This window comes from Schistocerca gregaria, chromosome 10, assembly GCF_023897955.1.
Source record: "Schistocerca gregaria isolate iqSchGreg1 chromosome 10, iqSchGreg1.2, whole genome shotgun sequence".
In the NCBI taxonomy this organism is placed as follows: Eukaryota; Metazoa; Arthropoda; class Insecta; order Orthoptera; family Acrididae; genus Schistocerca; species Schistocerca gregaria.
This window is the reverse complement of record NC_064929.1, coordinates 129971579-129993594: the sequence shown is the minus strand read 5'-3', so window position 1 is coordinate 129993594 and position 22016 is coordinate 129971579. Positions and strand designations below refer to the sequence as shown.

Below are 22016 nucleotides of genomic sequence, written 5' to 3'. Positions count from 1 at the left end.
AATACACTCTCCAACAACATTAACTCAGCACACAGCTTCAAAAATTGACCACATCTTGATAACTGATACTAGCTCCATATTCACCAGCAAAGCATTGAGTGCAGCATACACTGACCGTGATGCTCTGATACTGGTCACTAACATGGGGAAGAGTAAAATCAACCCCAAAGAATAACTTTTTCTGTGGACAATATTAGGATTTTTAATTTCCTATTAGCCAAGGAAAATTCGGAAAGTATTTGTCTGCAAACTATGTTCTTTAGCTTTCATAACACCTTCCTTTATTATTTTAATACAGCTTTTCCTCTTGAAACAAAAATTTCAAGCAATAGAAATACAAAGTCATGGGTAACAAAAGGAATCAAAGTTTCTATTGAGAGGAACAGATTTCTACAATATTGATTCAAAAAATACAAAGTAACTAAAGATTTTCCTGGCTACTGTATAACCTACAAAGAAATGTATCGTAGAATTATTAGACAGGCAAAACTGTTATGGAATGACAATTTCATGAGAAACGCTTCAAACAAAATGAGAGCCATGTGGAAAGGTATTAAAGAAGAAACTTGTAGTTCAAAACCTAAAAAAATGTTTCTCTATCACTTAAAGATTCTAAGGTCACAGATTCACAAAGAGTTCTAAACAAAATGAATGAATATTTCATCTCACTAGCCAAAGATCTCATTCAGGCTAACTGCAAGCTCCCATTCTCAAATTCCATCACTGTGCCACATATCTCTAACACTTCAGTGTTTGTTTATGAAACAAACCCCAATGAAATCATGAACATAATAAATAGTTGAGCAATGAAATCTTTAGAGACTATGATGAAGTACCTGAATTCATATTAGAAGTGTGTGCTCCCCTCATAGTAAAGCCATTATCAACTATCTTCAACAATTCATTAAAAACTGCCATCTTTTCAGATGCTCTCAAAATGGCTAAAGTCTCACCATGATTAAAGAAATGTTCCCCTGATGTAATATTCAATTATCGACCTTTGTTCATATTAAGCATCTTTTCAAAAATTCTAGAAAGACTTTTTTGTGACAGACTTATAAATTTCATAAATAATTGATAAATTTTCAGTTTCTCACCTGTAAATGACACTCACAGAATGTTAAAGACTATTATTAACTGGTTTTATTATGTTGAAAAAGTAACTGAAGACAACTGAGCATTGGATAACGATGGCAGCAAAAGTGTTTTTATGTTAGAAATTATTTAACATAAATCTTAGATATAATAACTGAAATTGCACTCTCAGCATCCCTCCTCAATTCGCTGATTTCACATTTAACATTAACGAAAATTAAGATAACTCCAAAAAGCTTCTCAAAGTGATGAATCTACGAGCTAGTAAGCCTCTCATAAAGCTGTCTGCAACCTGGACCTTGAAGCATACATACTCAGCAGTGACTATTTTGCGGTGGTGAAAGTGCCGCACAGAGTTATATTTAACGTTGAAGTGCCTCAACTGACTATGTCCCCATTTCTTCAGTAACCATATACAGGACTGAATGTACGAATTGGTAGTTCGTGTGGAATTTGAAAGTCATCCAGCAACTATTTCAGCCAGCAGTGGGCATTACCAGAGCTACATATCCTGCCTCTGTAGAAAACAAAGGAACAGTAGTCTGTCTCTTTATTGCAGTGTTTATTATAGTATTTCTAAACAATGGTAACAGATAATCAGAAGTAGATATTGCAGTTCCCAGTTTGTTTATTCCAGTTTGCATCAACATAGGCAAGAAGGGCTTCTTGACACCCTTTTCAGTAATGTCGTTTCATAGTGGCGATACATCTCATAACTATTTTCAAACATCCCCAGAGTTCTTCTGATGGACTGTTTTGGTATCTCCTGAAGAAGTTGACCACAGCACACAAATCAGGCCTTGTTATTGTCATGGCATACGCCAAGCATCCAACCAGCTATCTGCATGTCTTACCAATGCTTTCTCCTTCCTTGATTTTCAGTTTAACTTCCATAGGTGTCTTTACTGGGTCACAATTTTGAATACTGAATCGCCGTATCTTGGAATATAACGTTTGGCTGAGATAAATGCTGCTTTGTTCCTTGAAGTCTCGATTCCCAAGTATGATCGTGGCTCTCCTAGTTCCTTTATTTTAAACTTGTTCTTTAATTTAAATTTCACTCTATCCATTCCCTCTCTATTATCTCCTGCCAGCAGAATGTCATCAGTGAGGAGCACAACGTAAGTGACAATTTCCTTTAAAATTATATTTTGATGACATTACGTGCTTCTGACTGAGTGAATCTTATAGAGTTATGAAACATATGAATAGAATGTTTTACTGCTAGTGGTGAATGCATTAAGTCATATAAAGACTTCTGTAACCTGCTGACCAAACCAATAGTCATCTTAAATTCTTCAGCAATAGCCAGTCCTTCAGGACCACGTATATTCCCTCTTTAAATAATCTATGAAGGAAAGCATTGGCAGTACCAAATTGCTCCAGAACCAATCCTTGTCGGATTGTAAAAACTAGCATTACTCTAAAAGTTGCAAGTCAAGACTTTGGCGCATATGTTTGCTCATAGTCAGATTATTTTGACTGTGAACATCCTTTAGCCACAAGCATAGCCTTGTGTCTTATGATGTTTCTATCCTAGTCCTTTTCAGTTTGAATACACACTTACTGTCAATAGCAGGGGGTAATTGAACAAAGATCCAAGTCTTGTTTTCCTTTATAGAGTCAGTTTCATCCATTATAAATGTAGACCAGTACCCCTATCTTCACGAGTTACAATTGCAGCTTTTCAGTACATCATCGTCAAAAGATTCAGCATTCAGTGGAAGAACAATATAGTCATCTAGGTATTTAGGAGGGTTCCTCTTCCTGGTAGAACGTCGAAAGCTTCGTTTTCAGTTTCCTCTTTCTTCACTGGTCAGTTCTGGTGCAGGAATTCTTTCATGACCTCCGCCATTTGATTTAACATCGTCTTAGGCGAGTTCTCCTTCATTATTGGCTTGGTATTCCTTCTCTGATGATTTCTGTACAGATTCCGGAATCGAGTCCCCTATTGGTATAAATTCAAAGTCAAATCTTCATTTGCACAAAAATATTCCTTCCAGTGACTATGTTTCCTTCCTCTGGACACCAAAATCTGTACCCATGGGACAGTAGCCAGTAAAGTAGCACTTCAAAGATTTGCTGTCAAACTACCCCGATCTCAATTCCCTTGGCACCAGTAGGAAAACAATACTCTCAGCTTACTCAAGTTAGGTTTCTCATTGTACCAAAAAGCTGCAGAAACCTTTCCTTCCAAAGCCTCAGTAGGAATTCTAGGCTATTTAGTAGGTATACAAAAGTACGAAAAGATTCAGGGCAGAACGCCTTGCTTAATTTACGCTTTACACTTAAGTTTCACAAATGTGTGTGAAATCGTATGGGACTTAACTTCTAAGATCATCAGTCCCTATGCTTACACACTACTTCACCTAAATTATCCTAGGGACAAACACACACACACACACACACACACACACACACACACACATGCCCGAGGGAGGACTCGAACCTCCGCCGAAACCAGCCGCACTGTCCATGACTGTGGCGTCTCAGACCACTCGGCTAATCCCGCGTGGCTACACTTAAGTATCAAACAGAAAGCTTTCTGAATAAGAGTTCTGTTAATTCGCTCCAAGACGCCATTTCACTTAGGAGTACATCCGACTGTAATCTCAAACGATATTCCTTGTTCTTCACAAAATTGCTTCAAATCTTTCGACATGTATTCACTACCACTGTCACATGGAAGACCGCTGATCTTCAACTTGATATGAGGTGTGACCATGGCGTGAAGGATCTTAAAATAGCGAGTTATCTCCTACTTCGATTCCAGTGTGTAGGTCACTGTGAAGTGTGTAAAGTCATCGACAAACATAAGCACATATTTCTTACTGTCGGTTCTGGTGAGACTGGCCCAACAAGGGCATTGTGGATCAACTGAAGAGGTCTGGTGGCACGTTTCACAGTGTGATTGTATCATGGCTGTGATTTTTTCCCCTTCGACACAATCTGAGCATCATTCCATGGAGATTGTTGAAGTGTCCAGTTCGGTACAATCAACTTCAGACTGAAGGCGTCTAATGCAATTACAACTCAAAAGATGTACTCTGCACTACCACAATTTCACAATAGTTTCAATTAAAGCATCTGACAAGCCTTTATGTTACAAAAAATTTTAAAACACATAGCTGAAATTTGTTTCTATTTGCAGTGGCAATGATTTCTTTTCCTATTTTAATCAGACCTTGAGTTTTTCAAATTTTATACTAAAACAATTCACTTTCAATTTTCTAACTGACACAAATTATAATTAAGACCAGGGACAGATAAAATATCTTTGATAGTTATCTGTGACTTTAATTTCTCCATTTATTTTAGATTCAAGGAAAACACCTGACATAGCTACTTTAATTGCTTGTTCCACTGCCTTTAAATTAGTTAGAAATATCTTACTGTTAATCAAGAGTTCCTTTGCTCCAGAACCAATTTATGTTGTTCACTGACTGACCTTCGCTTAATGCTGCAAAATAAAATCCATATTTCTCTTTGACGTTAGCCGCAACCACAGAACTGCTGGTTCCAGAGTCCTTATTTGGTAATTTAACTCTGAAGTTAGTTCTTTTGTGACCAGGCTTTCCACAATGATGACAAGTAAGTTTGAATGAGTTTCCTCCAGTTCCTTGCTGATTTCTTGTTTTACTGGCCTCTGATGAATCTTTTTTCTGATACCATTAAGTCTGAAAAACTGTGGAGACTCCCATCCGCTTCGAGTCTTCATCCAGTAGTCTATTTTTCATGAAGCTCAGTGTCAAGTCTTTCACTGAGAGCGTTTCGGTTGCAGTGACCATTACACTGTATTCAGTAGGCATCGTTAAAAGTAGATGGCACATGATGTCGATTTCTTCGACAGTAGCTCCAGTCGAACGTAAATCTCGAATCAGTTTATCAAACTTACGAAAATGATTAACTGGCATATCATTTGTTGCACTAAATTTCATAATCAACAACTGTTTTCTCAACAGAAGTTGACTACCAATTGCTTTTCTTTCAAACATATTGCACTGAGATGTCCATACACTGAAAGAGGCTATCTTATCTTTCGCATATTACAAGTGACTGTCGCCGATACTTTGAATAATATGAGACTTTTTCTCTTTTAGGCAATCCAGCCTATGGTGTTTCCTTTGCGACAGATTGTGTGTTCGCCTCTCCCCTCCCCCCCCCCCCCCCCCCACAAATTCAATCTTTGTGAGATAATTCGTTTGCGCAAACGCTAAAAGTTCTAGATCCTCGAGATGAGTTTTCATCCTCAATTTCCAGTTGTTGAAATTTGTGCCATCAAACAACTGAATACGATATTTTTCCACTCCAGTTACCATCTCGAAAAAAAACTTTACATGAGTGTCCACTCATGGTCAGGTCTTTCATTAGAAATTCCGTTTTAAAACAGATCAGGACCTATCACCTTATAAATTTTCTGTTTGTCTCCCTTAAATAACACTCACTAAAAGTTAAAGTCTATTTTTAAACAGTTTTATTAAATTGAAAAAATAACAGAAAACAACTGAGCTCAGAATAATGATAACAGCAAATGCTCTTGTCTTAGAAGTTACTTGACATAAATGACAGATATAATCGCTGAAATTTCACTCTCTACAATAATCATGCACTTATCAGCATTCAACAAGATAGCTTTAGAAAATCTATTCCACTCAAACAGCAATTTTTGAACTGTTGGACCACATATTAAAATCAATTGACCGACATAACATAGCTTCAGGTATCTTCTTAGATCTCCTTAAAGCTTTTGATGTAGTAGATAATGAAATGCTACTTGATAAATTGGAAGGAAGAGGAATAAGAGGTGTGGCACATAGCAGGCTATGATCTTACTTACAGAACTGCAGGCAGAAGGTATAATTTCAATACCATATTAATATACAGAATAAAATCATTAATAAGGTTTTCCTCTCAGATGTAACGCCAATAAAATATTGTGTTTCTCAGGGCTCTATTCTATTGCCTTTACTTTTCCGCATTTATGTAGATTACCTTATTGATCACATGACCTCCAAAAAAATATCCTATCCTGTCTCCTGATGATAGAAGCATAAGGTGAACTTGATCTTGTCCTGAAAATCTTCAGTCAGTGTCTGATGACTCTATGAAAACACTTTCTGAGTGGTTTAACAAAAATTTCCTAATTGTTAATAGTGGAAAAATTGTATCTGTCAGCTTCCATTTAACTCCCTCATCCTGCCAAAAAATAATCCAAGTAAATTTAAATAATGATATAATTGAAAACGTAAGTACAACAAAAATTTTGGTTCTATGGATTCAATAAAATTTAAAATGGGGTACACATATGAACAACTTACAAAAAAAAAAACTGTTATCGTTGTGCTCTGGACTAAGAATATTGAAATCTAATGCAAAATGTCAGCAGTAATGCAAGCATACCATGCACAGTTCCACCCCTTGCTCCACTGTGCGATTGTCTTTTGAAGAAATTCTACCCACAGCACAAACATATTTAAACTACAAAAAAGATCACTGAGGATAATCTGTGGTTTCAGGAAGATAGAGTCCTGTAAATGTCACATTATAAAACTTAATATTCTAAACACTCCATGCCTGTACATCTAAGTAATGGTCCTGTTCCCCAGGAAATACCTCGTAAATTAATCCAAAACAAGGATATACACACACATTACACCAGAGGACAGTCGAATATTCACCAAATCTTTTCAAGGACATCATAATGCCAAACAAGTATAATTTACCTTGGTGTCATATTACACAATCAGAATCCAGATCATATAAAATGTTCTCCATATCGAGTATTTAAAATAAACAAAGGCATTTCTAACAAAGAATTGCTTCCATTCAGTGCAAGAATCCACAGAAATGAGAAATTAATAACGTGTTGAATAAAAAGTAACAACTAAATGTAAGCTGAGTTGGCAAATATGAAACTTCTGCTTTCTGTGGAAAATAATGTAAACGAATGTAGAACTTTTTTAGGCAAAATAGTAACCTATAATTTTACTGCATGTTTCAGATACACTTCTCAAAAAATTGTAATGCTTTTTATATATGTACACCTTTTATTAGTAACAAATTTCATGTTTGTGCATTCTTAACGGTTAATTTCATGTCTCTCGTATTTTTAAGTATAATTCTTCTTCTGTTGGCATTTCCAGTGGTCATTTTCATTATTTCAATGAATATTTATATAAAACCTGGAGCAGCAGTTCATTTGCCTACATATTTCTTAGTAGCTCATATTCATTGTTTGTATACTCTGTGTGTTACTGTACTTCATCAATTAGCAAATTTATACAAATTTTCGAGCGACAATACATTACCTACATAATTCCAAGTTGCTCATATTGATTTGTTTGTATACTTTGTGTTTTACGACATTCATCAATTAACAATTTTGCTCTTTCCATTCTATCTGTGTAAATTTTTTGTATAGCAAACAGTGTTCTTAATTAAAAATGACTTTTTCTACATCATGCGTATTTTTTGTACAGTATGTGATCCACAGGATAAATAATAAATACAAATACTTAAAATAGAATATGTCCTTTATCTAACTTCAATGTAAGTTATCCGTATTATCTCAATTTCTATGTAGCATATTTTGAATGTTCGTTAGCCGAAATACGCGTGAGAGGGTTGGCAGCTCTGGCTAGCTGTTCGACGTTTGGTTTGTTTACATCACATTCAGTTGACACTTGGGGGCGGCAGCAGTTGGACGTAGGAGGTGCAGCAACAGGTGTGGTTTGTTTATTTTTCTGTTTTTGATGTTTTCTGCTTGCTGTATAATGTATTTCTTGCGCTTCCTCTGCGTCGAGAGACTGTCCCTTGTTACAGTGTAAGTTGTGTGGAGAAATAGTAGATTTCTCAGTGTTTGAAGTGTTATGTTTTTAAGTGAAAACCCAACGAAGTCTTTTTTACTTGTGTACTATTCTTCTGTGCAACCATATGATTGTCGTGTGTGACATGTCAAGAAGTTTCTTCCCGTTTGGTCTATATAACGCTTTTCAGTTATCACGCGTTATGCATTTAGTTTTTATGTGTTGCTGGAGACGGAACTTCAAATTTTCCGTTTTAAGTGGAATTTTAAAATAGTACTTTTGTATGTTACTACTTTTATTTCATATTCCAATTTGTTGTATATACGTTCTACTATGTTCATGTGAAACCATTGCCATCATTCTTTACAAACATCTAAAATGCGTTACAATGTAGGACATTCTGAAGTAAATATAGTAAGATCATAGCAATTTTTAGAGACGTGTGTGTTGTCAGTACATTCATGATAGTAGGCTACATGAAAAACAATTGAATATTTATCTTTGCTTTCGCTGTATTGTATAGGCCTAACACGAAAACCACTGAATATTAATTTACTTTAGCTATATTATCGTAAGAATAAATAGGGACCATATGTGTTAGGACAGATTGAAAGAGTCCTGTTAATGTAAACAGCCCTCCACGTAATCATTCACAAAAGAGAATCTATGTTGAAAGGCCGAAGCAACGGGAAAAAGACACTGTGGCACCGTAAGTGCACTTTCATCACTTGCTGCAAACCGTAACAAATATCTCTGAGATAAAATTACACAATTTCTATTCGAGTTGCCGAGCTACACAGCGTATATAGTAATCGCATCCTAGCATGCTGTATTCTCACAGTTAACTTCATGTAGTTGAATTTTTTGGTAAAAATTTGTGGCTTTTCGGAAAATTTAAAGCGTGATGATATGGGAAACATTATATGTAATGTCCTTTGATAGGATACAAATTCTAGAGCATCTGAGTAGTCAGCTCCAAAGATTCAGTGATTGTTACGATGATATGGAGCAATACGGAAGTGTCCGATACCACCCACAATATGGCGGAATTAGCTATTTTAAGCGTCTGCAATATGGCGCCTATGATGTCACTACACACACACGGCAACAAAATCGAAAATACGTGTAAGTTCGAGAATAACATCTCCCTCCAAAAATACAAACTGACGAGGCAGCCACGGGAAATTGGGGGTTTTAGGGAGTAACAGAAAAAAATACACACCATGATCCCATAACACACAAAGTGACGAAAAACAAAAAAAATTATTACAAGATATACAGAAATCAGACACTTCCCTACACCTATATAGGTCAACCGTGGCTGACGATACCAAAGCACCAATACCTACATATAAAACTATGATAATTGGAATCGGTCAGTTCCCTTTACCCATATAGGTCAACCGTAACTATTGATACGAGAAAACCAACACCCACAACTACGAAAAACAAAACCACAACACCTCAAAGATTCAAAAGTCAAACATTCCTACGTAAATTAAAACACATTCAATACACAAAAAATTACAACTCGAGAAAAATAGAGCAAAAAAACGATTACTTATTACCAGCAAATTTTGGTGCTGCAAAGTTTGTTGCCCTCCACCCCCCCCCCCCCCCTCCACACACACACACACACACACACACACACACACACACACACAAGGGGGGGGGGGGGGAGGAGGACGCCATTAAACACTACAAGATGACATCTACAAACACACAACAAAGTCATAAACGCCGCACCGTAATGACATCACACACACCACCACCTACATCAAGTGGAATCGGACAGTTCCCTTGACCTATATAGCTCAGCTACAACTGACAATACCAAAACACATGCAGCTACGACGACACACATTGGAATAGAACATTTCCCTGGACCTGTATAGGTCAATTACAGTTGACAATGCCATAACAAGTATATCTACAACGAGAAAAATTGGAATCGGACACTTCCCTTAACCTACACAGATCAGCCACAGCTGACGATAAACCAACCGGAGACTTACCCTCCCACACGTTTTATTTACAAACCGAGATTTATCTATCTCAAACACCACCCCCTGCCAATTTATCCTTATACTTCACATATTCTGAACACTGTTTCGCACAAAAAGACAACCGATCTAAAACTGTCCTTTCACTCATTCCAGTCTCATGTGTGCAAAAACTGATAGAGGACCTATAACAAAAATAATAAATCACCAAAAGAATCTTACTCATGGCCAACCCAGATTTTTTTTTTAACCAGGTACCGCGTGTGAAAAAGTGCCAAAGGTTATCCTTTCAGCACCATCATGTATGACAGTCCCTGGTCCGAGATGCTGAAACTCTTGCCTACCTAATGTTTTCCCTGCACACACAACATTTCACAATTTCTCCTAAGTGTCCGAAAATGTGGAGAAACCTGATGAGAGACATCATGTCCTCACCCGTCTCTGCACGTAACCTCCAGCTATTGTATTTTATAGTTAGATTCATACCTATCAAAAGAAGGCACAAAATAAGTTAAACGCCTTACTGCATGACACACAGCAAACCAATAACACCTAGCGACAACACAATCGCATAAACAAAACAAAACAAAAAAGATTAATTGATAACTCACTGAAATCAATTTCAATTCTTCAGTCAGAGGCACTCAGAAAAAGCTGCGCACTGCCACCACCAAAGCTCAAATGAACCCAGTACACCACATAACACTCACACCATACCCACACACACCACCAGAGGACACCATCAAACTCAACTAACTCACTAAACCCCACACTGCACACATGATGACTTCTACAAACACAACCAACTCATAAGCTAAACTCCGCGCTGTAAAGCAGACAGGTGGGGTCAGGTGCCTCCGTTGACCTCGTGTAACATGGTTCAACCTGAGAGTAATCTTACAAACATCAAAATGCCAGATAATGAGACTGTCACAGAATAAAAAAGCAGCTACCGTCACATCCATTAATAGTGGAAAAGCATCAAAACCAGTTGAGAGACTGTAAGAGTACCTGTAAGTTTTGTACAAAGATTGTCTTTGCCTTCGATTGGACACCATTCACTCATTGCTGTGTAATATCTTTGTTCACTCAGTATCCGCTTCATTTAGTGCAGCTTGTTTTCCTGTTCGTTATAGTGTACTACTGAACTTTATATCTTTATCTCTTCATTATGTATAAATTCAATTATCTTCTTGTAGGTTTTAATATTTGGTTCAGATAGCAAGGACTTCACTGACATTGGTTGCAGAATTTTATTTTTGATAGCAAGTGCCAAAAACTTGTTCATCTCACTATATTTTCTGCATAGAAATAATACATGCTTTGTGTCTTCCTGTGTAGTACTGTCACAATCACAGGCCGGTCTTTGGTTTATGTGCAGTCAGTAGAAATGCTCCAGAAATATCCCATGATTAAGCCTTATTCTGATTAATGTGGCTGTTGATTGTCGGGGTCCACAAATGTATTCAAACCGAGGTCATTTCAGAATCCGTGGTTGTATTCGTGCATGGTCGCTTCCTTTGTATCATAAGCCCTGCGTCCATTCTTCTTGCCAAGATTGGAATACCCTTGTTCACATTGCGAAGCTGTATGTGTAGTGTTGTCCCATTGCTCAAATCCTGCTTTGCTAACTTACCTGCTTTTTCATTGCCTGGAATTCCACAGTGGGCTTTCACCCACTTAAAGGCAATTCATTTCTGCCTTCTGAGACATTCACTATACCAATAATGAACTTGTTGCAAGTACTCATCGGTGGTTTTAGAGATTTTTATATTTGATATTGCTTGAAATACACTTTTTGAGTCTGATAATATTACATAGGAAGTGTGTGTCTCATTCGCAGACTGCTGTATCGCCTTTAACACTGTGATTGTTTCAACCAGATAGGTAGAAGTAGTTGGTAGTAATTTATATGTTTGGGCTCTCAGCAGATGTGGACTAAGTCCTGTGTTGTCCTCTCCTGCTGTCTTGGATTCCTGTATATGTGGTTACCCATTGTGTTGTCTCAGGTACCATTTGTCTTTACAATGCTGTAAATGTCTGCAAGAAGTCAGAAAGTCAGACCTTGCCTTTATCGTTTGGATTGAGATGCGAACCCTGATTACGAAATAGTCTTGTTGGTGAACAGGGCACTATGTACTTATGGCAATAGCTTTTAACTCATCTGCCAAATAATTATATGCCACGATGAAATCAAAAGGTTTTCTACCCCAATTCCTAGAACAAGATGATAGTCATAAAATCTGATGGATAGGATATTCTGAGCATCTTCCTGTTTATATGGAGGGGCATCTCTTGTGCTCTCACCAGGAGTGCATTTCTTGATGTGGATTTCATTGCTCCTAAGCATGTGCATACATAGCGGTACTGCAATCTATCCAGTTTCTCTAACACTTTGCATGTCATGTACTTATAGTAGATGCATCCATAATCCAATCTAGATCTAATGAGGGAGCGATATAGGAGCAGCAGTGCTGAAGGATGTGCTCCCCACCATGTTGTAAGTGATCGAATAATACTAAGCATTTTCTCATGCTTTCTATTAAGGTTTTAATATGTGCCATCCAGGTAAGCTTGCTGTCCAGTGTCATTCCTAAGAACTGAATAAGTGCTTTAACTTGTATTACTTTATCATCTACGTTTGTTAAACAATTTCTTGGCATATAACCATTACTGGGGAATATGACTACTGAAAATTTCTCAGGTACCTCATCAGGCCATTTCTGTAATCCAATCTAGATCAGGTTCTTTATCGATGCTAGAAGGTCATTCATTGCCTTCTGTAATACAACATCGGAAGTAAATACACATATGTCATCTGCAAACTGTATAATACAAACAGGTTGAGTTATTGCCCTTTCCATATCCATTGAATTGGAAGGAACACATAGAAAATGTTGTGGGTGAGGCTAACCAAAGATAGCGTTTTATTGGCAGGACACTTAGAAAATGTAACAGACCTACTAAGGAGACTGCCTGCACTACTCTTGTCCATTCTCTTTTAGAATACTGCTGCACGGTGTGGGATCCTTACCAGGTAGGACTGACGAAAAAGTTCAAAGAAAGGTAACACGTTCTGTATTATCGCAAAATATGGGAGAGAGTGTCACAGAAATGATACAGGATTTGGGCTGGAAATAATTAAAAGAAAGGTGTTTTGCATTGCAACAGAATCTTCTCACGAAATTCCAATCACCAACTTTCTCCACCGAATGCGAAAATATTTAGTTGACACCAACCTACATAGGAACGATCACCACAACAAAATAAGGGAAATCAGAGCGTCTATGGAAAAATATAGGTGTTCATTCTTTCCATGTGCTATACGAGATTGGAATAATAGATAATTGTGAAGGTGGTTCGATGAACCCTCTGCCAGGCACTTAAATGTGATTTGCAGAGTATCCATGTAGATGTAGACAGGTATATATTGGATATAGTAGTGGCCTGAGTACCGATTCTTGTGGTCAGCCATTGTCCACCAAGAACAGGCCCTTGAATTCATTAACCTTTCTATCATATACAGTACATTCACTTATTAATGATGACATACTTTCTACAAACTGACGGGGAGTTCCTAAAAGTGGTAAAGTATCTAATAATATACTTGTCATATGTTTTGCACTAAAAGTAGTGCTACTGTATAATTGCTCTCGCCAAAGCCACCTAACGCGGAGGTGACAAATATTGAAATGTTGTCTGTGCAGCTTCTACCTTTACAGAATCTGATTGTGATCCAGCTGGTAAGGATGAAGATTCTACCCACCATTCCAGTCACCTTTTTTTATTAGTTTTTCCAATATTTGAGCAATACATGATAATACTATCTGTCTGTAGGAAGCTGCTAATAATGGATCTTTTACTTTGTTTATGTATGGGGACGATGATGTATTGCTACCATTCTGGAGCCAATTCTTGATGCATCCAAATTCTATTATAGATTTGAAGAAGTAATTCTACAGTACTGTCGGGCATGTTTTGTGTCATGGAATATGTGATGTGATCCATTCCTGGGGTAGTGTTAGGGCTCTCCCTGATGACTGATGTCAACTCATCAATGCAGAATTGTGTAGTGAGCATATTTTGAGTTGCAGCAGTTTCCCTTTGTATCCTGATTAGCATATTACAAACACTTGGTGGGGCAATAAGGTCACACAATTCTTCTATCCACTCATATTACTGTATGTTATTGACTGCAGTGGTACTATTCCTAAATTTGATGACCTTCTGGCATATCTCTGATGATTTAGTATTCTTGGTCAAACTGCAACAATATTTTATCCAACTGGATAATGGATTTCAGTATTTTATTGGTTCTATCTTCCGTTTGTTTATAGAGCAAAAAGCTGTTTGCATTAGGCTGTTTAACATATTCACATAATGCTGCCTTCTGTCTTGTATTGCAGTATTGTAGTCTTCATTCCACCATAGATTACCCAGTTGCCTTGCTTTTGTTGATAAAGGTTGTTTTGGGATGGATTTATTTGCTGCAAGGTATATGCTGTTCTGTAGCTGCGTATAGGCCCTGTGTGCAGGTTGTTTTTTTCTATTGAGTTTACTACTAATTCAAGAACTTGTCAATATTTATACCAATCCGCTTTGTTCATGTTCCAAGTCAATTTGTTGGCAATATGTGCTCGGTTACTTTCTCACACTGTATATTTATAGTTACAAGGAAATGATCTGACCCCATAGTATCCTGCAGAACTGACCATGCTGTGGCATGGTTCATACAAGGTGAAGCTTATGTTATACCCACTGCAGTTGGTCTCAACCACTGTTCTTGGTTTAATTTTATAGATCCATCATTGTATATGATCATGTTATAATCATCATTGCAAGACCTTACGTATTTGCTGCCTTATCATTTATATGACACCCTCATGCTACACAATGTGATCAAAAGTATCCAGACACTGCCAAAAACATATGTTTTTCATATTAGGTGTATTGTGCTGTCACCTACTGCCAGGTACTCCATATCAGTGATCTCAGTAGTCATAAGACATCGTGAGAGAGCAGAATGGGGTACTCTGCGGAACTTACGAACTTCGAATGTGGTCAGGTGGTTGGGTGTCACTTGTGTCCTACATCTGTACACGAGATTTCCACACTCCTAAACATGCATATGTCCACTGTTTCGAATGTGATAGTGTAGTGGAAACAGGAGGGGCACGTACAGCACTAAAGAGTACAGGCCGACCTCATCTGTTGACTGACAGATACTGCCGACAGTTAAAGAGGTTCGTAATGTGTAATAAGCAGACAGCTATCCAGAGCATCACACAGGAATTCTCCATCAGAATCCACTGCAAGTACTATGACAGTTAGGTGGGAGGTGAGTAAATTCAGATTTCATGGTTGAGCGGCTGCTCATATGCCACACATCATGCTGGTAAATGACAGACGCCGCCTCGCTTGGTGTAAGGAGTGTAAACGTTGGACTACTGAACAGTGGAAAAACGTTGTGTGGAGTGATGAATCACGTTACACAGTGTGGCGACCTGATGGCAAGGTTTGGGTATGGCAAGTGCCCGATGAGCGTCATCTGCCAGCATGTGTAGTGCCACAGTAAAATTCGGAGGCTATGGTGTGGTGGTGTTTTTCATGGAGGGGGCTTGCACCCCTCATTGTTCTGCATTGCTCTATTACAGCACAGGCCTACAATGATGTTTTAAGCATCTTCTTGCTTCCCACTGTTGAAGAGCAATTCAGGGATGGCAATTGCATATTTCAACATGATCGAGCACCTGTTCATAATGCACGGCCTGTGGCAGTGTGGTTGCACAACAACAACATGCCTGTAATGGACTGGCTTGCATAGAGCCCTGACTTGAATCCTACAGGACACCTTTGGGATGTTTTGGAATACTGACTTCATGCCAGGCCTCACCAACCGACATCGATGCCTCTCTCTAGTGCAGCACTCTGTGAGGAATGGGCTGTCATTCCCCAAGAAACCTTCCAGCACCTGATTGAACATATGCCTGTGAGAGTGGAAGCTGTCATCAAGGCTAAGAGTGGGCCAACAACATATTGAATTCCAGCATTACCTATGGAGGGCGCCACAAATTTGTAAGTGATTTTCAGACAGTTGTCCGGATATTTTTGATCACATAGTGTATGTGATGGGCATTGAAGTTCCCACATATTAGGAAGGGTTTTGGCATATATTGCAACATTGTGTGCATGTGTTATTCAAAATTCCTACATGTTGGGGATGTTATACAGATGCAATGGAGAATCATCATTTCAAGAGTAGGTTGTGATATGGTGATGAGTTTATAGCTGAGTATTGTACTAGTCAATATAGCTACTCCACCGTTTCCACCCTCTTGATCCAATTTTATTATTTGATATCGTTGATGTCTAGTAGTCGTATTTGGTTTAATCCAAGTTTCACTTATAACAGCGATAATTATAAAGCTCGTGCATGAACGACTCTCTATTAGCATATAAGGATCTGGCATTCCACTGGAGAACTTTAATATCCATTATTCTGTTTATATGAGTAGAGTGTAAGTATAACATGTTTCTTTCCTAATCCTTATTTGTTTTTTTATACTGTTGAAGCAACCGTATTGTATATATTAGCCTGATCCAGACTATCTTTGTTTGATGACATAAACTGTATTATTAGATTTGTTATACCAGCCACCAACTGTTAGATTATCGCTGTATTCTTATCCTTATCTCCTGATATAATTACCTGTTGTGGTTCGGCAGTATGTGGTCAAGTTTAAATATTATTCATCTTCCTTAAAGGATATATTGTATGTAGCTGATACTTTCTTAATTTCATGTTCTTTGAGATATACTGGCCAAGACTTATCTCTCGATGTGTGGTTCCCTTTACTCAGCTGTCTCATGATGCCCTCCACACTGACTGCATTGAGTCTGTGACTGACATTGATTACTAGATGGCTACACTGAAGGCATTTAAAGCACTGCCTCCCTAGGGATACATACGGTCTAACATTACATTTCATGCCATATATCATCACATATTCTGGTAGGAACTGTGATGCAAATTTGACCACACATGTTCATTGGGGTACTTAGTTTGTTATTTCTAAATTACTTATTCTCGCAATCATTCAGCTTACATGGGTGACTGTAATTGTAGACTGAAGACCATTTTTCATCTCTAACTGTTAATTTGGGCTCTACGTTTCTCATAACTCCTTCATTGTGTGTTCTGTGGTTTGGCATGTATGCTACCATCTGTGGTGCAGTGGGTTGTCCTCCACAAACTTATTTACAGCCTCTCTTGTTGATAAATCAATCCTAATTCTGTTTTTCCCCACAACCTTAAGATTTGTGATTTTCTGCTTATACTCAGAATCTGAGGGAAATACCATCTTCCCCAAGGCCATGGTGTGGTATTTACCCACATTACCATTACGTTCATCAGCAAATAGATAAAATGGGCCTCCTGCATCACAGAGATCTCTGTTACCTTTGTGTTGATCATATATTAGCTGTACATTTGTTTGTGAAAGATTTTCCCTTGGTTTATTACTCTTTTCTTGTGTAAGTTGAGCACTAAATGGTCTACCACCCAGTGCCGTCCTCAAAGTACCCTTGCATGGAAGGAAATTTGATCCTTCATTTAAATTAAAATTATCAGACAGTTGTTGAGCACTGTCAGATTCTTTATCTCCTGCGTTATTTGTTGCCACAGTTGTTGAATGGTGACTGCCTGTCTCTTCTAAGTTTTTTTTTTTCTTTCCTTTAAATGTTATATAGGTAGTTCATATAGAGGACGCCATACAGCCAATCGATGTGTTCTCCAACACATCCTACCTTGAAACTTGCTGGCAGATTAAAACTGTGTGCCCGACTCGAACTCAGGACCTTTGCCTTTCGTGGGCAAGTGCTCTACCAACTGAGCTACCGAAGCACGACTCAAGTTTGGAAGGTAGGAGACGGATACTGGCAGAAGTAAAGCTGTGAGTACCGGGCGTGAGTCGTGCTTCGGTAGCTCAGTTGGTAGAGCACTTGCCCGCGAAAGGCAAAGGTCCCGAGTTCGAGTCTCGGTCGGGCACACAGTTTTAATCTGCTAGGAAGTTTCATATCAGCACACACTCTGCTGCAGAGTGAAAATCTCATTCTGGAAACATCCTACCTTCTTTATACAGTAGTACGCAAAGAATTGTGACTGACACTCGAACAACAGGGAACTAACATGCATCGAGATTAAAAAAATAGTGGCATGCACGGTGTCCACAATGAGATTACAACATTTGAACTCATAAAATCTGAGAGGAAACACAATTTATTGATGAACAAATACAGGGGAATCATACAGCAGCTCATCAAGTTTTCACACACAGGTGGACGGTTCACTGTTCAGTACACTTGAACATGGGCGCCACGGGTAGTGCAAAGATCAAGTCTATAATCGGTTTCGTGCCATGTGTTGCAGAGTATCTGTTCTGTGACAGAATTGATGACAATTCTTATGCGCTGTTTCAAGTCTTGCAGGTCCTTTATTGGTGTAGTGTATACCCAGTCTTTCACATAACCCCACAAGAAAATGTCGAGGGGGGGTTATGTCGGGCGAACGTGGCGGCCAAGGAATTGGACCTCCACAGCCAATCCATCATTGTGGGAATGTGTCATTTAAAACTTTTCTCTGACATCAAGGCTCCAATGGGGTGCTGCACCGTCCTGTTGAAGCATCACATTTGGCTGCAGGTCTGTTATCTGTGGCACGGCAAATTGTTCCAACATGTCCAGGTAGATGGCTCCATCCACAGTCGACTCCTGAAAGAAAAACGGCCCAACAATGCGATTTCCCCCCTGTGGGTTCGGGGGTAAGAATAGGCCCACGGTATTCCTGCCTGTCGTAAGAGGCGACTAAAAGGAGTCTCAAACGTTTCGGCCTTATGTGATGGTCCCCTACCGGGTTTGACCTCCATCTTCTAAATTCTTCCGAAGAGCGAGCTGATTGGGGAAGGGCGCCTTACAAGGTGCAATGTGTCCATCGCTCATTACCATCTCTAGCTTGGTTGGTCGTCGTCGCATAGCTGTCCCGCCCACTCACCATCTCTAGGGCGTGGCTTTGTTCTTGGGTGCGGTTTTTGCAGTCTGCTCTGCTGTGTCGCTTTATGCGCCAATGACGATCATGGACTACATTTCACCTGAAATCCAGCATGGTAGCCAGTCCGTTGTGGTGGGGCCGCCATGTACCCTGTCGGTTGTAGCCCCCTGACAACACAGGGATCGCTCTACTGATGCCTGCGCCGTTAACTCCCCACGTATGCCAAGGAGTAGATGCCTGTCTACTTGGGGCATCGGGACTCCCGGCAATGGCCATCCCGCCAGGTGGTCGTTGCTGAGGCTGGGTGGCGCCCGTGGGGAGGGCCCTTGGTCGGAGTAGGTGGCATCAGGGCGGATGACCCGCGATGAAGCGTGGTACATCATCTCTTGCTGGCGGCCAGCCGCCAGCAGTCTCTAAGCGTTCTCGGCCTCAATATAACGCTCAGGCATATGATCCACAATCGTTCCCCTCCCTGGCCACACCATGGGAGGAACGAAAGGCTACGGTTGGCAGCGAACCTTATTCACCTCGCTATTTAGTCTGTACACGAGTCGATGGGGAATCGTTTATGGCGACCAAGCCTCAGTTTTTTGTCGAGCACTTGGAGGACAAGTTTGGGGAGGTGGAGGGCTTGTCCAAAATGCGCTCTGGGGCAGTATTGATCAAAACGGCGTCCTCTGCACAGTCACGGCGGTTACTCGCTTGTGACAAGTTGGGGGATGTTTCCGTCACGATCACACCCCATAGGAGTCTCAACATGGTCCAGGGCATTATATTCCATAGGGACCTACTCTTGCAGTCAGACGACGAGCTACGCGCCAATTTAGAACGGCGGGGTGTTCACTTCGTCCGGCGCGTCCATCGGGGTCCGAGGGATAATCAGGTAGCCACCGGTGCCTTCATCTTGGCCTTCGAGGGTGACGTCCTACCCGAAAAGGTCAAGGTGATGGTCTACCGATGTGATGTGAAGCCCTATATCCCTCCCCCGATGAGGTGTTTCAAATGCTGGAAGTTCGGCCACATGTCATCCCGGTGTACTTCCAGCATGACATGCAGAGATTGTGGACGCCCTTCACATCCTAATACTGCATGTGCGCCGCCTCCCATCTGTGTGAACTGCGGCGAACACCATTCCCCTTGCTCGCCTGACTGCAAGGTTCTACTGAAAGAACGAAGGATCATGGAATATAAGGCCCTGGACCGCATGACCTATACTGAGGCTAAGCGGAAATACGAGAGGCTACATCCTGTGGCTCTGACCAGCTCCTATGCCACCGCTGCCAAAACAGTAGTTTTGTCATCTGCTGCACCGATTCCACTGAACACTCTGAGCCGGAATACTACACCTGCCCCCTTGATGGTGGGGGGCACTTCCCCATCTGTTGCTCCTGCACCACCTACCTCAGGAGCAACGACCCCCCAACCATCGGGGACACAAGTCCCCACCTCTAAGCCGGAGAAGCGTCCGACTTCTTCGGCGACTCTCTCTCGCAAGGGATCCCTCGGGTCCCTCCCTTCCCAGGTTTCCACCTCTGGGAAGGGTGACGTCAGCCAATGGCTGAAAAGCAGGCCAGCGGCTGGTCGCAGGGCTTCCCGCTCCTCCTCCGTCCCGGAGACTGACTCGGTGGAGCCCTCCCAGCCAGTAAAGCCCAAGGAGCAGAGAGAGAAGACGAAGAAGAAGAAGAAGGCCTCTAAGGCCAAGGAACGCGCGGTGGCATCCACCCCACCGCTCCATACAGGCTCTGCGTCTGGGGATGAGGTGGAGATCCTGGCGTCCGCTGAGGACCTGGATCTCACCATACCCTCAGACGCCGAGGACGCCGATTGTACTGGTCCTCGATCGGTGACAGCAGGTGACCCAGTGACGTGATCCGCCTCCTCGGTCCCTTCACGCCTATTTCGCCCATGGACAAAGAGATTCTCCAGTGGAACTGCAGCGGTTTTTTCCACCACCTTGCTGAGCTCCGCCAACTCGTCAGCAGTCACCCTTTCTTCTGCATTGCCCTCCAGGAAACGTGGTTTCCGGCAATGCGGACCCCTGCCCTACGAGGGTATCGGGGTTATTATAAGAACCGGGCAGCTTATGAGAGGGTGTCTGGTGGAGTCTGCGTCTACGTCCTTAACTCTATCTACAGCGAGTGTGTGCCTCTTCATACACCCTTAGAGGCTGTCGCTGTAAGGATGTGGACGCCTCAGCCTATTACTGTCTGCAGTTTGTACCTTCCACCGGATGGTGATGTCTCTCGTCATGTGTTGGCTGCCTTGATAGGACAACTGCCGCCTCCCTTTGTGTTGCTGGGCGACTTTAACGCCCATAACCCCTTGTGGGGTAGCGCCGCGATTACTGGCCGGGGCAGAGATGTCGAGACCCTTCTGTCACAGCTTGACCTCTGCCTTTTAAACACGGGAGAGGCGACCCACTTTAGTGCGGTCCATGGCTCGTTTTCGGCCATTGACCTTTCTATTTGCAGCCCCGGACTTTCACCATCCATCCACTGGAGGGTCCATGACGACTTATGTGGTAGTGACGATTTCCCCATCTTTCTGTCACTGCCACAGCGTCACTCTTCTGAACGCCCCTCCAGATGGGCTCTGAATAAGGCTGATTGGGACTTATTTACATCTGTCGCAGTGATCGCACCTCCTTCCACTGATCCGATTGATGCGGTGGTTCAGTCGGTCACCACCAGCATCGTTTCTGCGGCGGCATCTGCGATTCCCTGTACATCCGGGTCACCTCGGCGGAGGACTGTGCCGTGGTGGTCGCCCGAGATCGCAGAGGCGATTCGAGATCGCCGGCGGGCTCTTCAGCGCCATAAGCGGCACCCGTCGTTGGAGACCCTCATTGCTTTTAAACAGTTCCGCGCCCGAGCCCGACGCCTTATTCGCCAACGGAAGCAGGAGTGCTGGGAACGTTATGTTTCCACCATTGGCGTCCGTACCTCTGCATCGCAGGTTTGGGCCAAGATTCGGCGACTCCAAGGCTATCGGCCACCTGTCTCTGTCCCTGGGCTTTCGCTGAATGGAGCAGTGTGCACCGACTCCGACACGATTGCGGACCGGTTA

General features: G+C 41.1%; 1 protein-coding gene across 3 annotated transcripts in view; it reads left to right on the top strand.

Moving 5' to 3' along the window:
- Positions 1–7763: 7763 nt before the first annotated feature.
- The window catches only part of LOC126293186 (F-box/LRR-repeat protein 7-like), a 99690-nt gene continuing 85437 nt past the window's right edge, over positions 7764–22016 (top strand). For all 3 annotated transcript variants that reach the window (XM_049986297.1, XM_049986298.1, XM_049986299.1), the window contains exon 1: positions 7764–7819. The gene's annotated coding sequence lies outside the window, so the exon portion shown is untranslated. The remainder of the gene's footprint in view (positions 7820–22016) is intronic.